This window comes from Dermacentor variabilis, chromosome 8 (genome assembly GCF_050947875.1).
Source record: "Dermacentor variabilis isolate Ectoservices chromosome 8, ASM5094787v1, whole genome shotgun sequence".
NCBI lineage: Eukaryota > Metazoa > Arthropoda > Arachnida > Ixodida > Ixodidae > Dermacentor > Dermacentor variabilis.
In genome coordinates, this window is record NC_134575.1 from 32,075,219 (window position 1) to 32,091,061 (window position 15,843).

Genomic DNA, 15,843 nt, shown 5'->3' on the forward strand with positions numbered 1-15,843 from the left:
TATGACTTGTCCCACTGAACTTATGCTTCTCAGTCACAATGTCGCCAACACCTGCACGCTTCCCAATTCATACCGCTGTCTTCCTGTCTCTTAATGTTAATAACAGGTGTAACTGTGCCTGTTATTTCCCATTCTGCTCCTTGTTTCACACTTTCAGGCGTCTTCTCAAATTTCTTCATTCTGATAACGGCAAGAAACATGTCTTTGTATGCGTGTGTACTGGTGCACGCACACATACAAAGACATGGTTATATCAAAGCTTGTTGGAACCAGTGCCGAAGCTGATCGTTTGTCATGCAGTTGGGGCATGTAATTGTGCAACCGGCTTTCATACTATTACTGGCTCCTCATACTACTGCGTCTCGCACTTACTAATGGTGCAACCTGGTTTCGCGAGTTATGCACCCTCTGGTGGCTCCTTCTGTATTAAAAGGAGCTTAGGAGAATCACTAAAAAAAAACAACATGAAATCAATTGCAATTGATAAAACAATTCTTTTCAGGAATCCATTTTCCTTACTTAGGTGGTTGTAAATTGATTGGTAGAGGATAAAATGAAAGGTAAAATTTTCAAATTTTGCACCAGAACACCAGCACCGGTTTACGAGTGCGACGCCACAGATGTTATAGTAATTCTTATTTTGCCAGTTGTGGCCCGTCAAATGTTGTTGAACCTCGCCAAGTTCACTGTCTGACTTGCCTAGAATACGCTCCAGTATATCTTTGCCAATAAAAAAGAAAACAGAGAGGCCAGAGCTGTTCCTATCAAAATCCACGACGTCACGGCGATATAGTGTATATCGCCACACGCCTTTTGTTTTCGCAACTTTTCAGGCTTGGCAAAACCTGGTAGGCAGAAACACATATGTAGCAACTTTAAGAGGAAGCTTTAACTTGGGGCCAATTCCAGGGCCGCCCATTCAAATACATGTAAAATACATAAATGCTTTTATGAGGCAACCTCTGGACCAATTTGAATGAAACTTGGAGAGAAAGTTAAATCTAGTGATTGTAAGAAGCTGAATTTTTATTTAGGACATGGATGTTTGCTTACAAAAATTGCCAAAGCTCAGTGAGCATTCGAAAAATTGGAAGTGTGACACAAATTAGTAGCTCTCCACCAAAAGCAGATATTGCAGTTCTGTAAACTGCATCTGTTAGTGGCAGACAAATTTGATATATACATTTTTATCCTAGGTGAATTTATTACAATGTTTACTAGGGTTTTACAAGAGTCTTACATGCATATTAATGGCGTACTAAAAAGACGTGTAATACATCACTTTTGTCCGCTTTAGACGTAATATTGGGTGCAGTTTACAAAATTGTGATATCGTTTTTTATTCCGGAGTTGCAGAGTTGTAAACTTCATATTTTCGTTTTCTGAAGATTTGCGATTTTCATGCACTTCAACATTTTTTTAAATGCTACAAAACTTATGAAATTTGGTGCAGTGGTGGCTGAGAAAAATGATTTCTCCGTTCCCATGCGCTTGGATAGGAGCCCCCGAGCTATGGTGGCTAGTATTGAGCTTGAACCCGAACTAAGGCTCCCTCTTCTGCCGCTGCATTTGGGGGTGCTGGGAACTGCTCAGCAGTCGAGATAAGCAAGAGGCGTTTGAGTATCCACGTAAAAAAAAAACGAAAGCAAAGAAGAGATTGGTAGAACCAAACTCGTTACACTCTTAAATTACTGTTCCAAATAAATATAAACCTCAGCGATGGTGTTGTGGGCTATAATGCAATTTGGGGTACAAATGGTTCACGGGAACGGTGTCCCGCTTCTGTGTGATGGCATGCAAAGAGCAATTTACGAATTGGGAGCGGGCTATCCTAAGAGTTGATGGAGCTCAATCATTTGCTAAGGTCCTCAATCATTTGTTGTAATTCGTTCCCAGTGTTGCTGAACAGGATAATATCATCTGCAAACCGAAGGTTGCTGAGATATTCGCCATTGATCCTCACACCTAAGCCTTCCCAGTCTAATAGCTTGAACATACTTTAAGTATGCAGTGAATAGCCTTGAAGAGATTGTGTCTCCTTGCCTGACCCCTTTCTTGATAAGTAATTTTCTAGCTTTCTTGTGGAGAAGCAAGATAGCTGTGGAATCTTTGTGGATACTTTGCGAGATATTCATGTGTGCCTCCTCTACTCCTTGGTTACGCGATGCTTCCGTGACTGCTGGTATCCCTACTGAATCAACTGCCATTTCATAATCTATGAAAGCCAGATAAAGAGGTTGATTGCATTCTGCATATTTCTCAATCACCTGTTTAATGAAATGGACGTGATCTATGGTGATATATCCTTTCCTGAAGCCAGCCTGTTCTCTTAGTTGATTGAAGTCAAGTCTTGCCCTGATTCTATTGGAAATGATCTTGGTGAATATTTTATACAACACTGAAAGCAAAGCTAGTGAGCCTATAATTCTTCACTTCTTTAAAGTCTCTCTTCCTATGGGTTAGTATAATGTTGGACTGCGTATATGTTAGTAAATAGTATATAGCTAAGTCAGTCCTGTACTCTTTCTTTGAGCCACAACACCTTGCGCTTCCCTACTACTTTGTTTTTGACTGTAGCGCATGTCCAGATCGAAAAGAAAGAGTAGACTGTTCACCTTAACGGTTGCTTGATGAGCCAATTTCACGAACAGAATAGTCATCCGTGTTGTAATAATAAGCGTCCCCTTTAACAAAAAACTTTTCAAAGTGCAACTGAAAAGGAACTTGAAACCATCTGCCAAATGCAACCAGTTTATTCCTAGCAAGGCATGTTGGAGGGCAGAAATCTTTACTCATTGTCACAGAACTTTCTTTCAACTCCGAACATTTCAGGACTTGTTCCTTTGTTTTCTAGATGGCAAACTTAACGATCAAGCGGCAGTCCTTTACAGTGCAAAAACGTTCTATCCTGTGTGCTCTTGCTATGTTGTCGCTTTGTAATTATATTGAGATTGTAATTATATTGAGATTTAGTGTATATTTAGTGATTTTCATTACTTTCTTCTCGGACTGCGAGGTGCCCTCTGAGGCTACATCCTGTATTCCATAGAACATGAGATTATTGCGGCAGTAGCGGTCTTCCGCATCGTCAAGCTTAAACGCTAGTAATGTGACACTTTCGCAAAATGTTGCACTGTTTCTTGTGACTCATTCACTTCGCTCTGCCAGTGATCGATGTTTTCAAGCCTTTCACTGATGTTAGAGAGCGATATAGTCATTGTTTGTTGTTCAACTTTAAGCTAAAAAAACTGTCAGACATCTTCTTTCGTGTGTCTTCCATTCTAATGGTCCTCAGGGTGAAGTGTGTAACAGTTCACAGTATTTCACTCGAGGCATCAGGTTGTACTTCCTACAGGGAGACCAGGATTAACCAGTGACCTCACTGGGTGAATACCTTTGCATTCCATAAGCACATGTTGAGCGGTCTCTGGATATTTTTTGCTGCACCACACCCATGCCTCCTTTTGTTGCAAATATTTGCTCTGGTATGGTTTTTGCCTTTGGGCAATCAGCTCGAGCCTCGAATAGCTATGGAACCTGCATGTAAGCGCCCCTTAGTGACATATGCGGTTGTGTCAAAGTGCACTTTCAAGCACAGCCATGCGACGAGACGAGATACAGTCCTAATCGAATGTTCTATTGCATCGTAATTCCACCATCGCCACTGTGTAACCGTTATACAGAGTTGTCGTCATTCGTTTGTAGTCATGCATGGGATGCGTGGCATCGAGCGCCGCAATGTTTATGTTGAGCGAGGTGTTTCTTGGTAAAACTGTGTCACGCTTCGTCGTATGATCTATACTTGCAGAGAACGCCGTTCTTGCTTAGCTCCCACTGGTTGCCACAGCGCGTGAGATCAGTATTTCTTTAAAGCGAAAGCTTTACTAACCGCATCCAGCGGAGTTTCGCCGTCGCCTGCACTTTGACCTTCATTCGACCACAGCTGCGCCGTAGCCTTGGAGCGCATCACGTGACTAGCCGCGCCGAGCTCCATCGCTGGCTTGGCGCATGCGCTCTCCGCAACTGGATCGCCGCCTGACCACGTGACTCGCCGCGAGCTTGGCCATGATGAGAACGAGGCCGGGCTGTCTTCTCTGAGCGTTGCGCGGGTGCGGGATGCTTTGAGCCGTCGTCGCCATAAAGTTTCCTACAAAAATTACTAGAGGGAACTCTGGCGCTGCAGTCGTTGTCCTACCATGGGAATGATGGGAAGTACATGGATTTGTCTGATCTTCGTGCTTGTGGATTCAGACGTTCTTGTGGCTTTGTATATTACGCTATATAAATCTTATCGTCGTATATTTCAGCGCAATCTATATTCTTCGAAGTGCAGAAGACGCCGGGAACGCGTACAGTTGCTATTAATTGCAACGATTGACCTTCTCTATGTGCCCAAATCGAAACGCGCCAAGCGTCTCAAGGCACTGGCATGCCCACGATAAATTCATAAGTGCGTTTCATTCGCTTGTCGATACATGCATCCGTAGCTTAATGGTTTCAATATCAGGCTTCTGTGCTAGAGTCCCTGTGTTCGAATCCTGCCGTTGGGCAATTTTAATGATGTTTATTTAATTATTTATTACGCAATACACTGTTGAGAATGACGACTTTACAAGTCACGAAGCCGTTTGAAGCCAAAAAAAAAAAACGAAGTTTAGGCAAATCCATGTACTTCCCATAATTCCCATGCTGGGACAACCGCCCCCATTGTAGCTCACATAGACACCAGCGCCAGAAATTTTGTAAGAAACTCTATGGTCGTCGCCAAGCGGCGTCTGACCACCACGCGGGTATCGCCCGTCGAGCTGATTCACTGGAGGGGGTCCGGAATGCAACAGGCGTCGCACCGTCGAGATCGGTGTAGCGACCGCGTTCGCGCCCTGTGCGTTTGTGCTTCGACGCTGCGCATGCTCGCGGCGTCTCTTTACATGTCTAAAGCAGGAGACACACGGTCCGATTTCGCGTTCGATCCGACGTGCGGCGCGCCTGAACGACGTCATATCCGACTGCTTTCGCCGCGTCGGAAAGCTCTATCCGACGTTCCGCATGCGACTGCCGGGCCAGTTTTTTCGCCGCGTCGGAAAGCTCCATCCGACGTTCCGCATGCGACTGCCGGGCCAGTTTTTCAAAACTGGCCGGCAGTCGCATGCGGAACGTCGGATAGAGCTTTGCGACGCGGCGAAAGCAGCCGGATATGACGTCGTTCCGGCGCGCCGCACGTCGGATCGGACGCGAAATCAGACCGTGTGTCTCCTGCTTACCACTTGCGCTTTCCCTGTGGCACAACAGGCGTCGCACCGTCGAATGATGCGTGTCTACCCAAGCCCAATCACAGTCATGTCTAGCCACCTACCTAGACACAGCCGTCATACCTGGCTTAACGATGATTGTATACCTAGGTATAATTACAGCTGAATCAAAGGTTAACCGAGTGATGCCGAAACTTAACCAGGCTAAACCAAGCTATCGATTTGCATATCGAGGGTTAGCTGAGCTAAGCCGCAGCCTTTCTTTTTTGCAGTATAAGGTATACTGTTTGTTGCTTCACTGTGCGATTCCGTATACGAAAAGCCAACCACTGACACATATGCAAGTGGGCGTACAGGTAAGCAATGGCCGGGAGATGTCGCCTAAAGACGGCTTCGCCAAAAAATAATGAAAAAAAAATAAATACTGCATTTTTCTCACCAAGCCGCATTTCCCTCCCACGTGTGCAAATGCGAGGGCAGCGCTAAGTAAAAAAAAATTATGCAAGAACCATATCAGATGGTTGTCAAAGTAATCGAACAGCTGAATCGTTTGAATTATCCGCGGAAGTCGCTGGCGCAGTGTTCCTTCTCGTTCCTCAGGGGCCTCGCGTGTTGTCGCCTATAGCCTCCTGTCACGTACCCAACTTCTATATTGTGCTCCTTTTATGCCGCAATCATCGCCGCATCACACTGGGCCACCCACTCGCCAATCCGCAATATTCACCAGCCTCTTCAGTGACGTCAGCGCCTCCCCGACCAACTAGCGAGGTCGGTAGGCACCATTGATTCTAGGCACCAGTGGTATGTCCCACGAGGCAGAAGTGATAAACCTATGGTATACCAAAAGCGGTCGACGGCGCAGAGAGTAAAAACACATAAAGAAATGCTTGGACTGTCGTCACATTTCTCTGGCAGGTTCCTGTCAATTAATGCCTCTGAAAAAGAAACTTTGGTAAATTTCGGTGCGAGTGCGAATCGGGCCCGGCGGGCCTCCGGAGTGCGAGTTGGAGCACGCTCACGCGACGCCACGGCGGCGCCACGGTTCCGGTAGACTGAAGGTACGCGTAGTGTGTGCCTCATTGCACGCGTCACGTCGTAGCCATTTGGCTGAGTAAACGTGTGGCCTAGTGCGTGCGTCGTTGGCCACGTGACGGCGCAGCCAATGGGGAGGAGGTGTCATCAGCGTCTTTTATATCCTCATTAGTAATAGCGAATGGCATAACAGCGTTAATTAGTCGTAATTATGCGTATTTCATGTGAATTATGGTGAACTACAGTCATGTAAGGTGAATTGAAGTTAGAACAAGTTAGAGTAAGGTTACTGAAGGTGGAGTAAAGTGAATTAAGGTGAAGTAACGTGAATGACGGTGAACTAAAGTGCAATGCAAATTCGAGCAAGGTGGATCATGTGCATGGAGTCGTGAAGTTAGAGTAAGGTTAATTTAAGGTGAATTAAAGTGCGTTAAGGCGGATTTGAATCTTTTCGCAAATCACCTAGGCACACTTAAGTGACTTGTCAATTTTGCTTCTCCTGCGGTGATACATCTTCTGGCCGCTGGCTCCACCTCCGTATAGCAGTCCTCTCCTCGTATGCACACTGTCCTATCCTCTGTTAGGGTTGGCGTCTGACACCACGTGGCGAAAGGAATTTCATCCGAACATCTTCGTCGAAATGAGGCGTGACTTCTGCGATGGTTGGCGTCCCGCACCTCGTGCACAAAGAACTTTCTCTCACCCGACCGTTTTCCACCAGGCCTCGTCGAAATGAAGCGCGACTTCCTAATTCGCCATGACTGTTTCGAATGTCTGCCTGTCTGCCGGAAGCCCCGCAGTGTACAGGCCTCTTTTGTGTGCGTGCGAGTGTAGAGAGGCCCTTTCCTTGAATTGGACCTAGAACAGAACTTCCACGAACCCGCAACGCGCAGAAGAGGCGGACAGGCGTCTACAATTCCAGGAGGCGGGACGACTTCTTCCTTTCAGCAGGCTGGCCCTCTTTCTGTGCCGGTCACGTGACATCGACGGAAGCAAGATCCCGCCCACGATTGTAGAGAGCCTATTTAAGGGGCTCCGAAATGTACTTTTTATATACTTCATGCTTTTATTATTTTCTTTCATCTACCTTTGAATAAACCGTGCAAGTTTCGCACCAGAAATCGTCTCGCCCTTGCTTGGTCGCCATGGTCTACCGGATGCCTGCAGCCCGCCGACAACGCCACGCTACCCAATAAGTAACGTCGGTCGAGCTTCGATAGGCAAGCGCCGCTACTTCTCGGCAGCAGTACGATAAATATCTGTGCGTCTTAAAACAAGTTTCGGGTGAGCGAACGCTACAGCCGGTCACTTTTCTAATTTCATGCTTTTTTTTAACTAGCGCGGGACCGTATTCTCGGGTGAATTACTTTCAGAGGTACTATCAGTACTTTTGCGAAATTTCGCGTGACTGGGCCCGTACGCAGTAGCGTTCCTCGCCCCCTGTTAATCTGTGGAGGCCAATGGGTCCGACCCTGAGTCGTGCGAAATTTCGGCAAAGCGATCGTGATCTCTAGGGCCACTGCAAGCAGTGGCCCTAGAGTACCTGCATCACCATCAAGTAGCACAGCTGTCTGCCGGGCATTGTCAACGCATTTCTTCGCAGAGAAAGACGGAGCCGCTGCTTAGCTCAAATTTTAATGCACACCACAGGAAGCGACCCTCAATGTCATCTCGGCTACATATGTTGTTTTTAATTAATTATTTCGAGAAAATGCGGATAATTCGGAAGCAACAAAGCTCACGATTAAAAACATCGTTCTCGCCTCACACCCTTTAAACTACCGGCAATGTCAGCAAGAGAAATCATGCAGATACCATCAAATTAATGTTGTTATGTAAGTCCGAATATCCCAGCTTGTCTTCAACGCCCTCTGACCACACGTTCGCTTTAGAAGGTTTTTTCTTTCTCTGGCCGTCTCTGACATTCCCTCGACTGGGAAGGTGGCTCTCCACCGACTACGGTCCTCCCTCCCCCTCCCCCCAACCCTCCACCGCGCTCGATCATGGAGGCGCGAACTTCGCGCTAAAAAAATTTATACCACGTACGTTTCCTAACGGCCTGCAGTGCAGCAGCGCGTAGAGAGCAACATGACGAACGGACAATCCTCTACTGCAAACGCTTTTTGAGGCCGAGTCCGGGAGTCGTCACCGCGGAAGCACTCGACGTGTGCATGTTCCGTAGGGTTACTGTGTATGCTCCCTACGGGAGCGGGCCATATATACACAACAACTCTAATGTCCCGAAATCCTGAGGATGGGATTCGCTTTAGCGGCATTATTAATCTTCCGTTGCACGCCGCCGCGATTTTCTACCAGCCATGGACCGAAAGCTAAGCGAGGAGAAGCGGGCCAATCGCAGACGCCAACACTCCTCCTCGTCCAGTTATCTAATTTAACTGCGCTAGCTCGGCCCCATCGAAACTATCTCCACTGTCGCGGCTCCTTGCCTGTTGTCAACCAATTCGATTACAAAACCTTTCAGGGTAAGCATGATGCCATGCGTTTTGAAAGGAAACAGAAGTGACCTCCTTAAACGAGGACAGCATTTGATTGGTCGGTTGAAACAGACCTGCGGATCATCGACCGATGCTTGCATTGACAGTTACGTAAATTTATTCGTCTGGAGATTACAGTAAAAAGTAGATTGGAATTGCTTTACGTTATAGGACCCCAGATTCCTTTGGCATAGTTTCTACGAAGAAAAAGCGATCACGGAACGCGTTAACAACTTTCTAATCGCGCTTAACTGCAGGTGCACACTGTCACGTTACTCGTTATCGCGTGAAGCTGGCTTCGTTGACCAGTTCGGCGTTTTTGTGGCTCCGCATACATGACCCAGAAAGAAGCTTATCCCAGAGAATGCGTCATATCCGCGGGGTCCACTTGGAGACGCCCACCAGATCGAGTCACGTGTGACAGACTCCCGTGCAGTACAACGTTTACGACGCCCCTTACATGAAGTCAACTGTGCCTAATCCGTCGAGTGGGACGCGTTTGCCTTGCACGAGACATCGGAAGACGTCATTCGATGTGATGCGGCGTCTACCTGCCAACCAAGACGCTTGGCCCTTGGTCGAGCTGCTGACAACGTCGATGCCGCGTCGGCCGTCGACGAATTGGACCTCACAAACTGCATTTTTGTTGACCCGAAACGAATTGCACAGTCAAATCGGCAGATGCAAGGGACTACGCTACCTGCGATGCGTCGCCTGCACGATCCGGCCGAGCGACCTGCTCAGGTTGATGCTGGAACGGCTTCCGTCTCTCGTGGAAATCGAGTTCTCGCTCGTGGCCAGGACGGGCGTCGACTCCGAGGTCGCGAACGTGCGCCAGGTCGCGCTGGAGAATCACGGAGCCCTGGCTTTGAGCCTGCGCAAGATGTATACGTCGAAGTCGGAGGCTACCAGAACTTCACGCTCCTCTCCCATCTTCTGCGTTTCTGCCCGAACCTGAACGAGCTGCAGGTTCACTTCGTGAGCGGAGCCTTCTGGAACGCACTTCTAGAATGTCGCACCATCCTCGAAGAGCGCGTTCACTTGGAAACGTTCACGTTCTCTTCAGACGTGCCAGCCTCTTTTCAACGCCAGCCATCCGCGCCGTTGGATTTCGTTCGCTGCGCGGCCGTCTGCGCCAACGTCGTCCGCCTGAGGTCGTCGAACACGTGGGGCTGCGCTCGACTCCGTGACATGGCAGTCGTCCGCAGTTGCGTCCACGTCTTGCCGCCCCGGCTGGTCGTGGTGATCGCTCGCCACGCCGGGGACCACACCGCGGAATGGATTCGCCTGGCCAGCCGCAGGCACGTCTGGACGTACGTCGAACAACTCTGCCTCGTGCAGTTTCCTACAGAGCCCCTCTGCGTCGACTATCCCGCGGCTGGTGGAGCCACGCACCGCGACAGTCTTCGCGAGCTCTTCTCCGCCGCGCTGCTCAAGAACATCGTCGAGCTGAATGCGAGCTCGTTCCATTTTGGTGCCGACCTCGACCTCACGCGACTCCTCGAGGAAGGGGCCCTAAGCCTACTTCGGGCGCTGTCAACGCCACCCTGCGGGCTTCGGCATCCCTCCGCCTGGGCCATCTGGCGCGAAGCCGCCGCTGCCTCGATGACCTGGATGTGCGAATTTACAGGCGGGGCACCTTCGTCCGCTGCTCCGTCTGCGAGTGCGAGTTCCACCTTCTTGAGCCCGAAGGGATGGTCGATCTACACTACAGCCGCCCGCTGTTTCTTAATAGGCTGAACAGGCTCACCCTGAGTGACGTGCCGAAGGTGGCCTCCCTGCGATTCCTCGAGCGCCGTCAAGTGGTTACGCTGAGACTGTCCCGATCCCTGGCACCCGGACTACGCGCGCCTGGGCCAGCTGCTTGCCAAGAACAGTGCGCTGTGCTACCTCGTGCTTAGACACGACGCTCTGCCGTTCGGCGAGACGGCTCTGCCGGTGATTCGGTTTGCGCTACAGGCTTTCAATGCCACGAAAAGAGCTAGATCAATGTCAGGATGCTTGGTTCGTATTTTCGATGCTTTGAAGACAAAAGTTCGAAGTGTGTGTTTGAAAGTGTATGTGAAAAGTGGTGTGCGTATTGGTTCATGTGTGGCGCCTGCTCTTTGTAATATTTTTTATCGTTTGTTTGTATCGTTTTATCGTTTATCGTTAAGAGTGCTTTAAACAATGATTCGGTTCAAATTTTTAGATATGTTGACGATTTTCTTGTGATAAAACAGACTAGCAACAAATGCTAGGTTACGGTAGCTGACACTTTAACTCTGTTCAATGGCGAAGGCTTAACTTCCATACATGAGCTATCTAGGGACGGCGAACTCCAGTTTTTTAGATTTGCAGCTATCCTTACAAACAGCTATATAAGTCACGCCTGTTGGATGTACCCCTGCACGTGCACGTGCACGTAAGGAACTTTTACCTTATGCGTCTGCGCACTGAAAGATTGTGAAACGCGTCATTACTTTGATGTGTCTAGAATCTTCGTTAATGAAATCCTACCATCGCTCTGCGAACCAGAGTTTCATTCATTCATTCATTCATTCATTCATTCATTCACAAAACTTTATTAGAGTCCTGAAGCCCGGTCTTTTCAGACCGAGGCGGGCCGCGTCCACGTCGGCACCGCCAGGCCGAGCCTTATGGCGCTATCGTGGACCCTCTGGACAGCCCGTAGTTGATCTTGATATGAAGAACTTGATATCTTGTGCCAGTAAAGCCATTTTTATTCGGGGTCGGCGAGAGTCGCGGAACAGCCCGCCAGCATGTGTCTGATGTCAATGATGCCATCGCACACGTTACATTCTCTCCTAATTTCTCTTTCGGGGTGAATTTTATTTATGAAATACGGAGTGGGGTACGTCCCGGTTTGCAGTAAACGTAGCGTGACTGCCTGAGCCCTGTTAAATTTTATGTGTGGCAGTGGGAGTTGCCTACGCCCCAAGTAGTAATATTTAGTGATGTCATTGTAAGTCAGTAAGTGATCTTTATGCTCCCCGGCATGGTAGTGGGCGTCGGTTCGGTTCTGACCGGCACGGCAAGCAAGTCCTCGTGCCAGGTCGTTCGTCACCTCGGTGAGGTTGGGCCGAGTCTCGTCCACTTGTCCCATATGTGCAGGAAACCATCGGATTTCAGTTTTGATAGTTTCGACCTTGTCGATAATTTTAGCCGCAGTCCCAGCGACATAGCCTTTGTCGAAGCTCTTAATTGCTGCATTGGAATCGCTGTATATAAGACCAGGTGACGTCGTTCGCGGACTACATGCAAATGCGCTGCAAAAAAAAAAAAAAATTGCGCTTCGGCTCCGTAGCTTTGGCTGTGCTTCCACAGAAAGCTGTAGCCGGGTATAGGTTGTCACCTATTAATACACAGTAAAAGAAAGTACAACCTAAATAAAGAATGTGTTCCATGCCGTCGGTGGGATTCATCATCCTCTCTACAATGCAGGACGTATGTTCCAATAGGTTCAGCGTTTGTTGAGTAGGAGCATTTCCGTGTTTTACGTGTATTTGAATGGAGGAATTTGAGTTGGCAGAATGGTGTTGCTTCCTCTTAACCTCACTGTCTTTCCTTGCTTTTATCTCCCTCACCTTTCTCCAACACATTCCACAACGGGACAATGTGCACACACCGTGACCGCAGGGATAAAACCCTGCTGTACCTTTTCCTCCATCACCTCTGTTGTAGACGAGAGAAGGAGAGCGGGTGCGCGAACGAGGCGCGCTTGTCTACTGAGGGGAAGGTAGTTGGGTTCAACTCCCACTGCCGTACGCGTCGTGGTCCAGGTTGGCCCGGGTGTGGGGAACGGGTGGGGTTTGTGGTACGTCCGGTACGTGTGCCAGCGATATAATCTAAGCCATGGTATGGCAGACTGGATCAGCCAGGACAAGCGTCCACATGAAGGTGACAAAAGAGGCATTCTCCCGTTTCACCGCGGACGCAAACGGCGCTACCATAAATGCGTGTTAGACCTCTACGTCGTGGCCATGGAAGGCAATAACACTTATTTTGATTTTTTTCTTCAAGAAATTAGGAGCCACCACTTTAGTTCTTTTCGCCAGCTGTGGCTGGGCGCTCGGTGATTAAATGCTTCGGACAAAAAAAAGATTGACAATGAACACAGTTTTCAGCTGATACTAGAAAACCAGGAAAGTAAGGAAAGACGACCAACCCGAGAGGGCCGTGAAAATGCCTATTTCGAATTTCGGCCTCTTGTTGTCAGTAAAAGTTCGCGGAAATGCACTAGTTTAGCATTCGGTTCCTTTGGAATGCAATGTGCCCAATATTTGCCGAAAATATGTTTATGGACCCAAGCCGGCGGCGTCAAAATTCATTAACCTAATTGAGAGCAGTTGCGGGGAATTTGCACTCGGCGTCTCCAACGGCCCTTCTTGTTCTTGCGCCTTTTTTTTTTTCACGGCGGTGGGAGGTGGTGAGTTCGATTCCCTCTGCCGCCCTGAGTGCTTGCTGGTTAAAAAATGGGCAGAAGCGTACTCCGGCACCAGGCCGGGTGGCATCCCTACGCATTAGAAAAACCGGTGGGTTTCCCGGCGGGACCGGTGTTTGAACCGCGGTACCTCCGCCATAGGAGGCGGATCCTCTGCCACTAGGCCATTGCTGCGGTAAAAAAAAAAAAAAAAAAGAATCTGGCGTGTCCCATGCCGGCAGCCTCCCAATAGTTGTGCGTTCCTCGCTGATCCTGAAAAACTGGGCCTCGATATACGCCATCTCGCGTGCCCGTGCAAATGGCTTGTGAATCGCTCACAGGATCGTCGCACCGCAATTCCTTGCCACTTCGGTAATTAATCACAGAATGCAGTACGTAAGCGTACACTCTTTATGATACCAAACTGTACCTAAAATTACACAAGGTCTAAGCTGGCTGCAAAGTTCGGCGTCGTCACGCCTTGTCACCTGCACGGATGTGTCGAGAGCTCCAGAATATTCTGCGGGCTCCCGTCGCTGTCTTTAATTGCTACTTCGGTAATTAGTACCTGCACTTTTGTATTTCATCACACATTCATCATACTTCTCATTTGTATCCCTACACAACGCACAAGGTTTTTAGTGCCCTTTGCCAAGACTTCCATCTGCCCGTTGGCGATACTGAAAACCGCCAGCACGCTCTGGTTGCCGTCGTTTAACGCAATTTATGAAATCAATGACGGACTTCAGTTTTCTAGCGAATACTTCTTACAGCAACAATTGTTATCCACACAATGTCTGTGAGGTCGCTGCTGAAGAATCGCCTCGCTATGTCTTATCTCGTGAAAGTTTAACGAATCGCCCCCGGGCTCTCGAAATACCGTGAATTATAGCAACGTTCGGCAATCAGAATTTTCAGTACAACTTTCCATACACGGTTAGGAGTATTATCCCACATATTCAGACCAGGTCTACAAAGTTATTTCAATGTTTCAGCTCACCACATGGTCTAGGCTGCCTGCGACGACGTTTGAAAATCACCTGCTCATAAAACACAAGGCACAGTGCAGACTCAGGAGAAGGCGATTCGTTATGATCCAGCAAACACTTCCACGCGCGTGGGCCAAGAATGAGGTGCCGCGTTGACCGATTATCGCCGAGAAGACCCGTTTGAAGTCGCTTCTGCGCAGAGCCCGGTAGTAGGGGGTAGCACAGCGGCGCCATTAAATCCTCCGAACCCTTACCACACCAACGAGCTTTAGGAGAGAGCCTTGGCCAGCTCCGACCTCGAGGATCAGCAACGGCTCATTGCGAGGGCCCAGGACGCGGCCCGAGCTCAAGGCATTCAGGAGTGAGGACGCCTCCCCAAAGCTGCATTCACCTAATAAAAATGTTTATTCTCTCTCTCTCAGGCAGAAGCCTTCGCATCACCCGCCGCTGTGACACGATATTTCGGTCACCTCCTTTTGGCAAAGGTCGAGGCGCATTGAAGACGCACAGCTCATACGCTTTCTGCTTTTGTATTGGTATGTTCGCATCCGTTGCCGTCAAGTGGCCACAGGTTCCTTGACGCCAACAAATGCGTGCAGCAATTGGCTCCGTTAACGGACCCCCATTATTCGAGTGCTGTAACTGACACAGGTCACCATTTAAGGAAACGACATTTCCCAGACCATGTAGATAAACCCAAACAATCTTAAACGAGTTTCCTGAAGCTTTTTCTTGCTGTGCAGGGAACCTTTATATTTATTCATTTGGCAGCTTTTTTCTAATGTCGATATTACACTTTTGTGGCCGTAGCCGGTGCGTGTCAAAGAAGCGCCATTACGCAAGTCCTCGAACGCGGGCTGGCGTGAGCACACACGCACACACGCGAGCGCGCACACAAACACAACTGCGATTGAAGAACTCGGGTCCGCGCCACACTCGATGCGATGTAATCTCGAAGGCCGTGGTTCTCGGCGCACTGCGATAGTGATCGTTCTTGGCGTCAATGAAACGGAACGGCTCGCGTTCGCGAGCCGATATACGTCGCACACTGCTGCAGTTTTTGGCCCTGAAGTCTTCTCAGGATCCGAGCGAAGCCAGGAACAAACGTCAGCGTTTCGCTCATCGAGATGGCGATGACCGGCGCCGAATGAATGTCCGAGAAGCGACCGGCGACGTGTGGGAAGCACCTTTACTATGAACAATCATACGTAGAGCCTTGGTGAATATTACACGCTGTTCGTCTGTGTGGTGTGGTTCGCGCTGCGCTCCCGACACTTCAGACCTCTGGATGATTACTATGCGAGTTAATTTCATGCTCCCAAGGTAATGACACTTTTGGCACATTGTACGAACAACCTTAAACCGCGTGCAGTTTGCTTGGCGGTCACAGCCAACGTAGCCCGTAGCCCTTTGACAAGGGCTCACGCGAAACGCCTTTGAAGAAAGGGTCAATGAGGGTTGCGCCTGAAACCGATGTACCGAGAACCCGTTACCACATTATGGCTTATATCTTTACAAACGCACTACTCACACACCCTACTTTGGTATCGTTACGCAGAGGAAAGCAGCCATTACACGGCCATGCGCAAGTTTCGTGCGCAGATGGCGCCACTGTCGCGCCATGTATGACGCAATCTGAGCAATACTTAGCGTCG